Source organism: Fukomys damarensis, unplaced genomic scaffold, assembly GCF_012274545.1.
Source record: "Fukomys damarensis isolate Sample0158 unplaced genomic scaffold, DMR_v1.0_HiC HiC_scaffold_13, whole genome shotgun sequence".
In the NCBI taxonomy this organism is placed as follows: domain Eukaryota; kingdom Metazoa; phylum Chordata; class Mammalia; order Rodentia; family Bathyergidae; genus Fukomys; species Fukomys damarensis.
This window is the reverse complement of record NW_022900925.1, coordinates 34,056,646-34,069,674: the sequence shown is the minus strand read 5'-3', so window position 1 is coordinate 34,069,674 and position 13,029 is coordinate 34,056,646. Positions and strand designations below refer to the sequence as shown.

At 40.4% G+C, this 13,029-nt stretch overlaps 1 protein-coding gene across 1 annotated transcript in view; it reads right to left on the bottom strand.

Moving 5' to 3' along the window:
- The window catches only part of Spop (speckle type BTB/POZ protein), a 71,437-nt gene extending 58,440 nt beyond the window's left edge, over positions 1-12,997 (bottom strand). The window contains exon 1 of the mRNA XM_010620129.3: positions 12,846-12,997. The gene's annotated coding sequence lies outside the window, so the exon portion shown is untranslated. The remainder of the gene's footprint in view (positions 1-12,845) is intronic.
- Between the last annotated feature and the right edge of the window lie 32 nt (positions 12,998-13,029).

Sequence of the window (13,029 nt, the reverse complement as noted above, 5' to 3'; positions counted from 1 at the left end):
AAGAAAAAAAACAGCATCTGGTGCACAGTAGGTACTCAACATTCAGTGACTTAGCAAGGCCTCCCCTAGCTCCTCAAAGAAATCTAATCTCTCCATTATTCTAACAGCACTTCATGCCTTTCCTTCTCAACATCTATAGTTTGTTATTTGTGCATATTTGTTGAGACTCCCTTCCTAGACTGCAAGTTCTGAGTACAGATTTTCAGTTTGGTTGGCCACAATATACCTTGCCTCATTGGAACAAAGCACACAGTACCTATTCAAAAATTAATCAATAAGCCAGGCGTGGTGGCACACACCTGAGGCAGGAGGATCGCTGTGAGTTTGAGACCAGCCTGGCCTACATACATAGTGAGTTCCAGGTCAGTCTCAACTACACAGTGAGACCATTTCAAAAAACAAACAAAAAATCAATGAGTGAATTAATCAATGAATGAGGGCAAATAAAATTTCTGAAAGCACACTCTGATTGCATTATTTCAATCAAGAATTCTAAAAAAAAAAAAGAAAAAAAAAAGAATTTTAAGTATCTCTCCACGACTTTATTAAAGACACTGTGCTTGGCAAAGACAGAAAACCTTGCATGCTGAGTTGACCGACTTTCCAGTCTTATCTCCCAATACCCTATGCATCTTCTGCTTCTGTGATACCACGCTGTTCGGGGGTTCCAACACTCACACTGTCCTAACAAACACGGCAATTCTTGACCCTAACAATGTTGGTCATGACACACCTTGGGTCTGAATTCCCTTTCCCTTTCTGCCAACCAAAATTCCAACCTTCAAAATCCAGTAAAATTACCACTTCGGCAAAGACAGCGCTCTAACCTCAGCTTCCCCAATTATATCATCTCTTTTTCTAGACACCAAATATTTATACTGGTTTCACATTCCGCTCACTTCAGAACATTGCCCTCCCTGACCATCAGTGCTTTTTGCTTTCAGTCACTCAGCAGATATTTGCTGAAATGAAGTCAGTTAATATCACTGCTCCATCTCACATTTAAATTATGCAGGGATGGTGGTGCTGTTCCTCTTTCCCAAGACCCTTTAATGACCAAAGGGTATAAAGCTGGAAGGGAAGGCCAGCTTTCCCTCTATTCCCTTCCTGGAAAGGCAGTACCTACTCAAATGCAATTTTTAGAGCAAATTTTCCCCAATGCAATTTGGGTGCTGAGGTGCTGGAGAATGAACTCAGGGGCATTTTACCACAGAGCAACATCCCCAGCCCCAAGCCCCAAGGTCTTGCTTAGTTTACCAGGATCCTGGAACTTGGAATCCTGCTTTGGCCTCCCAAAAAGCTGGGATAACAGGCATACACCACTGTACACAGCTCAAAAGGCAATTTTTAAAATATATTCAACTGCCAGATGAGGTGGAGCACACCTCTAGCCCCAGGCACTCAGGAGGCTGATATAAGAAGACTTTTCAGCCTAAGAATTCAATGTAAGCCTGAGTAACACACAAGACCCCTCCTCAAAAAAGCAAACAAAAAATAAACCTGCTTGAAAAAAATGTTAAAGCGTGTCACAAAAGCCATAAGTTTTATTAAAATGGTTTATACTAGGATTCCTATGTACTTGAAATATTATCTGGCTAAAAATCTGAAGACTCTAAACTCTGACATTTGGAAACATTAATTCCTAAGGATACATTTCTGTTCTACTAGAAACTTTTAAATTTCATGCTTTTTAAAAAACACCTCATTCAAGCCAGGTGGCACACACCTGTAGTTCCCAGCACTTGAGAGGCTGAGGCAGGAGGACTGCCATGAATTTGAGGCCAGCCTGGGCCACAGAGTGAGTCTGGGCCAGCCTGAACTACAAAGTGAGACTCTGTTTCAATAAGCAAATAAAAATCAATCTAAAAATAAAATATCTCGAGCTGGGGATTTAGCTTATTGGTGCTGCTGCCTGCCTTGCAGCATAAGGTCCTGAGTTCGATCCCCAGCATCGCAAATTAAACCATGAAACAGCCGTTGTACTTCAAGTGCAGAAGTTTATTTATCCATCCACATTCTCCCCTAAGACTACAGTTCTAAGTGTGGTCCACAGATCCTCAGAGGTTTCTTTCAAAGGTCCAAAGGCAAAACCATTTTCACAGTAATACTAAGAATGTGTTGACATTTGCTCTGATGGTACAAATACAACAATGGGTAAAACTGCTGGTGCTTTAGCATAAACCAAGATAATGCATCGAACTGCACTGGTCATTCTTTTGCCACCACACAAAGATGACTAGAAAAAAAGAAGTCAAATGCACTGAAAATGTTCTTGATGAAACAACAAAAACCATTTTATTAAATGGGAACTTTTGACTATAGGGCTTTTAAATATTCTGTGTAATGAAATTTATGCACAAAGTACTTCACAGAATACTCAAGCACAATGGTTTCGAGGAAACGCACTGCACTGCCAGCTCAACCAGCTACTTTTTTCTGGGAACACTACTTTTTCCTAGAACAAAGGGCAAACTGGTTATTCAGACATGAATATTTAATAGACATTTTCTTAAAAATGGAGTAAGTCTGTCACGTCAGGGAAAACAACTGACAGTATTTGTTGCCAATGATAAAATCTAAGCTTTTAATGAAAGAAATTTATAATTTTGGAAAATTTGTAGCTGCTTGACAGTTTCAGAGTACTGCCAAACTTTTCTCAAGGAAATGGGTGGTGATATTAATCAATGTAAGGATTTTTAAATCTTATGAAATGTTTAAAAATTTGGAAGGTTGATAAACTAAATGAACCAACACTTTCTAAATGACCAGTGCTTGATACTATAAAATTATGTATGGATAAAAGATCCTTGAGAACTGTAGTCCCAAGGGAGGCTAACACAGGAGGGTGACTTGAACCCAGTAGTCTGGAGCCAGCCTGGGCAACACAGCAAGACTCCATCTCTAAAATAAATGAATGATCCATTCAAATACGAGACAGACCCACGGATTTCAGTGTAACATTAACATTAACATAATTTCAGAGTCCACACTGTACCTTAACTCACAGGAAACTGCCACTTACCAAGTTTTGGTACAATCAGAGAACGAGCACAATTTCTTAAAAGGCTATAAAGTACTTCTCCTTTGTCCAATTATCTTTTAAATCATATTTTCTTCATAGACCTTTGACATATTCTTTGAAGCCATATCTTCTTCATATACATTGATCAAAACAATCTTATCAGGTTGGATCTGACACAGACATGAGAATCTAGCTGCTTCTGTTAAGCTGGATACCTAATTCACAAAACTGTAAAAATAAATAGGCCCTTTCTCACTATTTTTTGGAAAACGTTTTTCATAAAAATATATTGTTAATATGAGATGATGCCTTAGTTACTTTCTCATCACTGGGACACAAGAGCCAATGCCCATACCTCTCAGGAGGAAAGGTTTATTATGACTCAGTTTGTACAGGTTTCTGTCCTTGGTGGCTCCAAGGCCAGCAGGGTGGCAGGCAGTGTAGTAGAAGAGAGCAATCAAGCGAGGAGCACCAGAGAGGAAGACCCCTCCGAGGCCCACCTCTCCCAGTCAGGCTTCCCCTCCCAAATCACCTTGAGCTATGAGTATCACACCCCAAATCCAATCACCTCCCGATATAAACCAAGAGGCTTTGGGGGTATCCAGATATAAACTGTAACAGGGTTATTGCTTTGGTGGGTTTTTTTTTGTTTTGTTTTTGTTTGGTTTTTTTTTTTTTTGAGACAGGTTCTTGCTATGCAGTCTAGGTTGGCCTTGAACTCACTATTTAGTCCAGGCTGGCTTTAAATTTGAAGGGATCCCACCTCAGCCTCCCCAGGGATTACAGGCATATGCCACCACCCCCAGCTGGGTTTAGTGTTATTTTTAAAGGAATATTCTTAAAATGTTTTGCTTTAATTTCTAATTTGACAAACAGCATTATGTAGCCCACATAAACCAAGCTCTTTATGGTACTCAATAGTTTTTAAAAGTATAGTCTTAAAAGCAATATGTTTGAGAGCCACTGCTTTAAGAAAATCTATCTGTATCTGATTTCAGCCATTCCCAGAACTGCTGTGTATACCTTTCTCCACCTACAATTGGAGCTGAAGCTAGGGCAGACAGCTGACCCAGGGGAAATCAAGCCCTAGCCTGACCAATGCAGATCTCCCTCAGGAATCTGAATTAATCCTCCTGGAGTCTAAACTTTATTTACAGCAGAGCACACAAGTCTATTAACTCTTGTTGCTGATGTCCCTGAAACAGTTTTGCTTCCAGCCCTATCTGAAGGCTGGTTGTTCAGCTTTTCCTTATACCCAACAACCAGAAAACTTATAAGGAAATGGAACCTCAATGCCTTTACCAAATCTGTTTTATCTGGTGTCTTTATTCAAGATACCAACTCATAGCACGGCTCCCTTCCACATTAAACATCACTCTGACAAAACTCAAAATTAAGTGGAAATTTTAGGCTCACTCAGAATAAGTAATCAGTAGCTAGATAAAGAAGGCCTTTTTTTTCCTTGTGGAGACCATGATACTGTATGTACAGCCATTGAATGCATTTTGACAGCAAATGGCTTCACTAACACGGTACCAACTTGACCAGGTTTTTCAGGGAGCTTGATGAGCAGAAAAAGGTACCAAGTCTTGCCTTTCTAGATAAGAACAATTACAGCAAAGTTCTGCTGATTAAAGAAGTATAGTAGCAGCAAAAAACAGACAATCTAACAGTACAGAATAGAGAAAACACAGATAAAAGTCATCATCTACAAGAAAACATACAAAGCTGTATGGAACAGATGAACTACTCATTACATGACGCTGGGCCATTAGGTTTTCCTTACAGAAAATGAACAAGAAAATCAGATCCATACTTCAGGGTTATCCTTGGGGGAAAAAAGTTTTGATTCCTACTTCATATTAACTATCAAAACAAATCCCAGGTGGATTACAGACCTAAATGTGAAAAGCTAAACTATAAAACTTTTAGAAGAAAATATAAAACATAACTATTACTAGAGCACTGTATAGGAGATTTCCTTTACCAGGAGACAAAAAACAAACCATAAAGGGAAACATAATAAATTTAATTATGTTTAAATTTTAAATTCAGATTCAATAAAAGGTAAAGTTAAAAAGCAAAACACACTCTTTAGGATGGCTACTACAAACAAAACAATGACAAAAAATTAAGTGTTGGTGAAGATGTGAAAAACTTGGAATCTCCAGTACTGTTGGAAAGAGGGAATGTAAAATGTTGCAGTCACTATGGAAACCAGAAAGGAAGACTCTCAAACAATTATAAACAGGACTGGGGAAGGTAGCTCAGATGTGCGAGGCCTTCAGTTTGACCCCAGCATTATGAAAGGGGGGGGCAGTCTGTATGATGTAAGAATTCCAATTCTGGGTTTATAATGGAAGTGAAAGCAAGGCCTTGAAAACATACTCTACACACCCATGTTCACAGCAGTATTACTCAAAATACCCAAAAGGTGAAAACAACTCAAGTTTTAATCAACAGATGAATGGATAAACAAAAAGAAAGCAGGGCGTGGTGGTGCACACCTGTAATTCCAGCACTCGGGAGGCTGAGGCAGGAGGATCACTGTGAGTTCGAGACCAGCCTGGGCTACATAGTGAGTTCCTGGTCAGTCTCAACTACATAGTGAGACCCTGTCTCACAAAAAAACGAACTATTATCCAGCCTTTAAAATGAAGGAAATTTTGGCACATGCTACAACATGAATTTTTAGAATATTATACTAAGTGAAATAAGCCAATCAATCATACAAAAAAGACAAATATTGTATGATCCCACTTAGTCAAATTCCTAGAGATAGAAAGCAAAGGAGTAGCAGGTATAATGTGCTATAATTTATGAGTAAGAATAAAGCTAAATATCTTAAATGACAACACAAAATACACAAATGGTGCCACTTATTATTCATGTAATAAAATACAATTAACACAGACACAAGTTACACGCATCAACCTAAGTAAATCTCAAAATCTATATTAAACGTAAATATTAAATAATTATATATAGGGTTATATGGAGCACATTGGATTAGAGCATAGTTGGAAAATGTTGAACACCAAGTTCAGTACAGGTGTTAGTTACCTCTCAGGAGGGAGAGAAGGAGAGCAGGATCACACCAAGGTCTCTGTTTCTATGTTTTACTTATCAAAATATCTAAAAGCAAATATAACAAAATGTTAAGATTTGCTATAGCTGATAGGAATATAAGTGATATTGTTCTTTATATGTTTATAAAGTATTTTATAATTTAAAACCTAAGGCAGTATAAATGATGCTCTACACTGAAGAACTTAGTTTTTTCATTTTTATATTTTTTCAGCTCTCAACACAACCCCAAAATTTACAGAAAACTTCTACGTGACTGTTTCTGAATGTCAAATAACAGAATATACAAATCTCAATTTAAAATGAATTTTACACATACATTTTTCTTCTTAGATACACAGAAGAAATCAGAGAAATTTCAGAAAACAACTGCCAAATACTTCTCCAGTGTACCTGCTATGCAAGAAGATTTATGCCAACGACTTCTTGGAACTATCCAAGAGCAAAGGTCTTCACTGTCGGCAAGAGGTACCATGTGAACATTTCCCTTCCCACTCTGAGGCCTGCGTTCAGCTCTCCCAGCTGCAGGACCAGCTCTGCCATACACAGCTGAGGAGCAGCTCCTTGCCTGTTCTATCAAAATGTGGCTATGGTTGTAAGAGTGATGGCCCCAGCATTTTCTAAAGAGTTTGTACTTTAGGGCTGGGGATTTAGCTCAGTGGTCCTGCCACCTTCCTTACAAGCACAAGGTCCCAACTTTGATCCCCGGTACCAAAAACAAAACAAAACAAGAATAACAACAAAAAGTGTTGTACTTTAGAATTTTTCCCTGTAATGGGAACTTTATAAAAACAAAAGAAGCTACTAGATCTTATTAGAAAATGTGTCAGCATAGCCTTTTGGAGTGATTTCGCCATGCCTGAAGACAAACAAAAGAAAGAGGTGTGTTTCCCCAGATACACAATCAGAATATGGGACCAGTACTGTTACAAAACCAGGTTGACACTAATAACCCTACAAATATGACAAGACTGTAAAAAGAATACAAAACATGAATTTCCAGTAAGAATCAGAATGTTGTTATTGTCTGGCTTTATGTAACTTGGAATCAGTAAGATCGGTCAAAATATCACTGTACAGGGAAGAGTCTAACATTTTTACTAGGACAGGAATTAGTCCAGCCCCTGAAAGCAGCTGTAGAATCCAGTTCCACTGTATCAGTCATTTGTGTTAACCCTTGTCCGTGGGGTGGGTTTTCAGGAACGCGGAAGCATCAACACTTCTGAGTTCACGCTACAGGACAGAAATTCACAGGAGTCATCACTGTTCCAAACCCCAAGTTACTCGGTATCAGAGATCACGGCCTAGCTGAAAATTTCCCCTCATTAACAATAATGTGTCTTCCTCCTTTTTTATGATGAAAATCTAGTGATAATGAAAAAAATATGCTATTACAGTGTAATCTTACATAACACTCCAACTGTATTGAGAAATTCGTGTAAATGAGGAAAAGGGAAGAAAAACATACTGACGCATATACACACAAAGATGTTTTTATATAACAATAAAAATGCCACATCCCCAACAGAGCTTTAGAAGTACACAATTTCAGTCTCTTAATTTCATTCAGTGTACTTTTCATTCCAGAAAAAAACAGAATTTTCTTCATGAGGGAAAAAAATTCCCCATCTCTTCTACAGCTACCCCTCTGTTAAGATGGAGTGAAGAGCAACACTATCTGCAGATACAGTACCTGTGTTCCACAAAGAAACTTGAGTTTCAAGATCTAGAGACCAGCAACACCAGTGGCACGGAAGTGAGTCAAACACTAGGTCCACTGGGTCAAGATAAAGGCAGCTGTAGCTTTTAGAATTTGATTCCAGAAGCTCCGTAATGAAGATGAACAACCTAATTTACTGAAAAGGGAGATATATATAAAAGTAAAGCAACGGCTCCACATCTGGGACAGGAAAAATACAAAGCGAGCCAGGAACTTCTTGTGCCAGAAAGCGAAGAAGCATTCATACATACACTGAGCTGAGGAGTTCCCACAGCCAAATATGGAACATCTTGTGCATCACAAAGATTGCCTGTTATTGCTGGTAAAACCCAATAAATTCAAATTCATCAGTTCATGACGCTACTAAAGGAGAGAAAAACAGTTCCTTTACTGGCATTAAAGAAGACCTTTATACCATCTCCTCTCAGAAAAGTGTTAAAGGGAAAGAATTAAGAACTTTTTTTTTGAGACAGGGTCTCTCTATGCAGTTTGCGCTGACTTTGAACTCACTACATACCCCAGGCTGGCCTGAAACTCACAGTGATCCTCCTGCCACAGCCTCCTGAGTGCTGGGATTACAGACATGTGCCACCATGCCCAGCAGCCTCAACATTATTTTTTGGTACCGGGGATTGAACTCAAGTCCTTGTGCTTGCAAAGCAGGCCACCAAACCGCTGAGCTAAATCCCCGGCCCCTCAACTTTTTAATGCAAATTATAGAATTAGAAAATCATCATTTTGCAACAACTAGTGAATTAACTGATTCAGGCAAGGACCATAATCCTTTGCTGAAAGGTTGCTGGAAAAGTATAAATGGTACAGTGCCAGAGTGGCACTATTGAAATCGCTAACTACAAAGGGAAAAATAATGCCTCTAGGTAAAAAGTATTTGTTACCTAAAACACATGATCAAACCAACAGCTTCATTAGTAGAGAAAGGGCTGTGATATATTTCTCCTAGTATGATGGAGCAAGGAGTAGTTTTGTTAGCAAAACTGTTTAAATCAGAATCTAAACCTTTAGAATTTAGATCAAGTCAGGTGTGGTGGCGCACACCTGTAATCCCAGCACTTAGAAGGCTGAGACAGAAGGATCCCACTGAGTTCACAGCCAGCCTGGGCTCCATAATGAGCAAGGCCAGCTGTGTTAAAAGCAAGACCCTGCCAGAAGAGAGGGAGAGAGGGGAGGGGGGAGGAGAGAATTTAGATCTTAATTCCAATTTATATGTAACACAGGGGGGTAAAGGAGCAAATTAAATGAAACTATGAGGAAACAACCAGAAAATTCCAGAAGTGATACATGCTACAACACAAATAGTCTGGTCTCTTCAAAAAAGCCAATGTTGGGGCCAGGGATTTAGCTCAGTGGTGCCACCACCTGCCTCACAAGCGCAAAGTCCCGAGTTCGATCCCCGGTACCAAAACAAAACAATGTTGCATGGTTTCTAAATTGGGATTTTTTAAAAAGACTAAAGAGACATGTTTGAAGAAAAAAACTACACGCAGCTAAAACGTATCATCTTCAAGGCAACTGAGAAAAGGTGACCATGAACTGAATACTGGATAATATTAGGGTTACTGTTAATTGCCTTAATTATGACAAGTATTGTAACAACAATTAAGTTAAATAATGATGACTTCAAGGAGATGCATCTAAAGTGTTTATGGGAGAAGTGTTGTGATGACTTGAAATATAAAAATTTATATATTACATATCTAAACACATAGTACATATATACACAAAGCAAATATAGACTATGAACAACTGTTGAATCTAAGTGATGGTTGCAGGACACCACTGTACTGTCCTTTCTATCTTCACATATGTTTAAATTTTTTCACTTAAACATTTTTTTAAAAAAGCAGCTGCTAATAGTAACACACACCTGCACTCAGGAGGTTGAGTCAGGAGAATCACAGTTTAAAGCCAGCCTAGGAAATTTAGTGAGACTCTGATTCAAAATAAAGTAAAACAGCCAAGAGTGCTAACACATGTTTGTATTTCCAGCACTCTGAGAAGCTGAAGCAGGAGAATCACTGCAGATCCGAGGCCACCAGGGCTACACAGTAACTTCAAGACCAGCCTGAAGTACATAGTGAAACCCTGCCTGAAAATCAATAAATAAGAGAGATGGAGTGCTGGCTGAATTGATGGTACAACTACACAATGCAATACCTGCCATCTTTCAAAAAGGTGGAGATGCTGTACACAGTATATGGAATAATCAAGATAAATGAAAAAGCAAAGTGCAGAAGAAAAAGCATAGTATCTACTATTTGTGTAAAACAAACAGAAAAAAAAAATACCAAAGAATATATAGGCTTTGTATCTAAAGCTGCAGGCTCCCTCTGGAAGGACAAACACGGTGCTGCTTTAGGGAGGGCGTGAGGTGGAGGAAAGGACGGTGCCAGAAGACCTGCACTCCCTCACTGTGCATCTTTTGCATTTTGTTTTATATGTATGGATATGTGGTACCCATTTTAAAGAGTGATTTTTGAAAACAAGGCTCTACATCAATATGAATTAACAATAATTATCTTAACCCCGAAAGTATTCCATGACTTTGTACCATCAAGATTTTAAATGAGGCTTCTGTGAATGTGAGTAGATGAAACGTTTCCAGATAAGAACAAAGTATCCTAGATCAGAGAAGATAGATGTGCATTACCATAATAGTTTCACGTCTAGATTTTACCAGAACCTTGATCCAGTCTGAACATTAGGCAACGTGAAATATTACCAATTACCAAATCAGTCACTGTAAAGCTTGCTCTAAAAGGAGAAGTCACCAAATTACCAAACAGAAACCAACTGGAAATGTGAAGTTGTTCCAATGTCTACTCCTCAGTCTTCACACAAGGAAACGTCTCCAGCTCTCTCCTAGCAACACAGGACAATACATGCACCCAAAATCACTGGGCTTCTTTTAGCTCCTCCTGTAACACGGCAACAAGAGATACCACAAAAGACAGCTGAACCATTTAAAAGTCCAGCGGGGGGAAAAATACACACACACATTTATGTATCTGTCTGTTTGCTTACTTATTTTAAGGCCTAAGACAGGAGGTCCTGAAGCTGTGGAGGCAAACCGATGGCACGTATGCCACAGCATACGGCTATCATCAATTAAAGCTCTAAAAGGTTCACCATCACAGTTAGGATTAAGAATGGCAGCTAGAAACAAAACAAAACTGAAAAACACCTTGGAAGTAGACAAGGAAAGAACGCAGAGGGAAAAATAAAATAAGGCTAAAATGTCCCACTGCCAGTTGTTTAACTAGAAGATAAGGTTGCCAAGGATGACTGAAAAACACAGAAAATGTCCCTCCTTCCTCTCTGTGCATCCTCTACAAGAATTCAGCTATTCATTTCAACACTATCTAGCAAACGTTTTTGCTTAATAAGAGTTTATCTTTCCTTTCTGATGGTACAGGTAAGACACAGTCAAGCACCCAAAAACAGCAAAACAGGAGCAAAGTAAAGGAGCAAAGCGTAATCTGCCAATTGAAACCCAATTCCTAAATCGCTGGAATATGATTCAACTTTTTTTTTTTTTTTTTTTTGGTTTTTTGAGACAGGGTCTCACTATGTAGTTGAGACTGACCTGGAACTCACCATGTAGCCCAGGCTGGTCTTGAACTCACAGCGATCCTCCTGCCTCAGCCTCCCATATGCTGGGATTACAGGCGTGCACCACCACACCCAGCATGATTGAATTTTAAATTTACTTTGGTATTTGTTGACGTAAAAAAAAACAAAAAACATCACTCTCATTATTTAAAACCTCCACCAGGTAAGTTACTGCTCATCAGTTGTTTGCCTTTGTTTCCACTTGACGGTCACAGGCATCCATAATGCACAGCTGGAATGAAAGCACTAAAGAAGTAAGACAAAATCCAGGCATATAGGTCAAAGAAAATCGGAACACTGGCAGATTGAAATCTTAACGTCTTAATTTAGGTTATGACCTAAAGCCTTAAAATTTGTGAGCTGTCTATCCCTTCCTTATCCAGTGCTGTGAGAGCAATTAAGAATTCTACTGAGCTGGGCATGGTGGCGCACGACTGTAATCCCAGCACTGGAGGCTGAGGCAGGAGGATCGCTGAGTTTGAGACCAACCTGGGCTCCATAGTGAGTTCCAGGTCAGTCTCAACTATAGCAAAAAACCGAAAAAAAAAAAAAAAAGAATTTTACTGAAAGGAATTCCCTTCTTAGTTTCTTTTCTATGACCCTTCGCCCTTAGCAAGGCTATCAAAATCCCTCGCCATAATAATTAAATAGGTTGGGGCACGTACTCCTAAATCTCGGGGAAGTCTGTACTAAAGGTAGAGCGTGAAAACAAAATAAAACATAAATAAAGGTACAGCATGACGATGGGAGTTGAGGAAGGAAAAGTAATCCTAGAACTAGAAGTTGCAGTGACAGTTGCAAAAGGGTCAGCGTGGGACACCTTGGCTCTGAGAGCAGTTGGTAGCCTGGGAGTCTCTAGGGCAACAGACTCGACTAGCGCTTTGTCCTTAAGGCCCTCGCATAATTTAAATTCTCCCTCTCGGACAGGAACTACAAGCTTACTGCTACGGAGCAAGTCTAGCCCGCTGCCTGGGAAGAAGTCGGCGCACAGTCAGGGAGCTTTTTATCCCGCAGGTCCCTGCAACACCGCGATGCGCATGCGCCCGGAGGGCACCGAGCAGGCACCCCGAGCGCGTTCACACTCGGGCATGCGCAGTCACCCATCTCGCCGCAGGCGACAGCTCACTATTTGGCAAGGGGGATGGGGCTGGGCGGTGATGGGGGGGCTGGAGGCAGGGGGCGCGTTTGTGTCTCCTGAAGGCTTGGGATAGGGAAAAGGGACGGTGGACTAGGTTCTGGCATTCGCCGGCCACGTTATCCGAGTGTAGGAAATGGGGCAGAGAAGACCGTGTGCGGAGGGGTAGTGGGGTCAGTCACCTCTCAACAGAGGCGCCCCCAACCCCGACAGGACATCCTCCGCCCTCGACTCTCCGCCCCCCAACTCACCTGAGAGCGGCGGCGACAGCTGCTGGTCCCCGTCCCCCTGCGCTCGCCTCATACTGTCCGCAACATCCGGGACCTGCGGGACCGCCGATACACAAATACACACACTCGGAGCGCGCACACTCACACACATACACACACACACACACACACACACACACCCCGACACACACCGGCCCGGCATCCT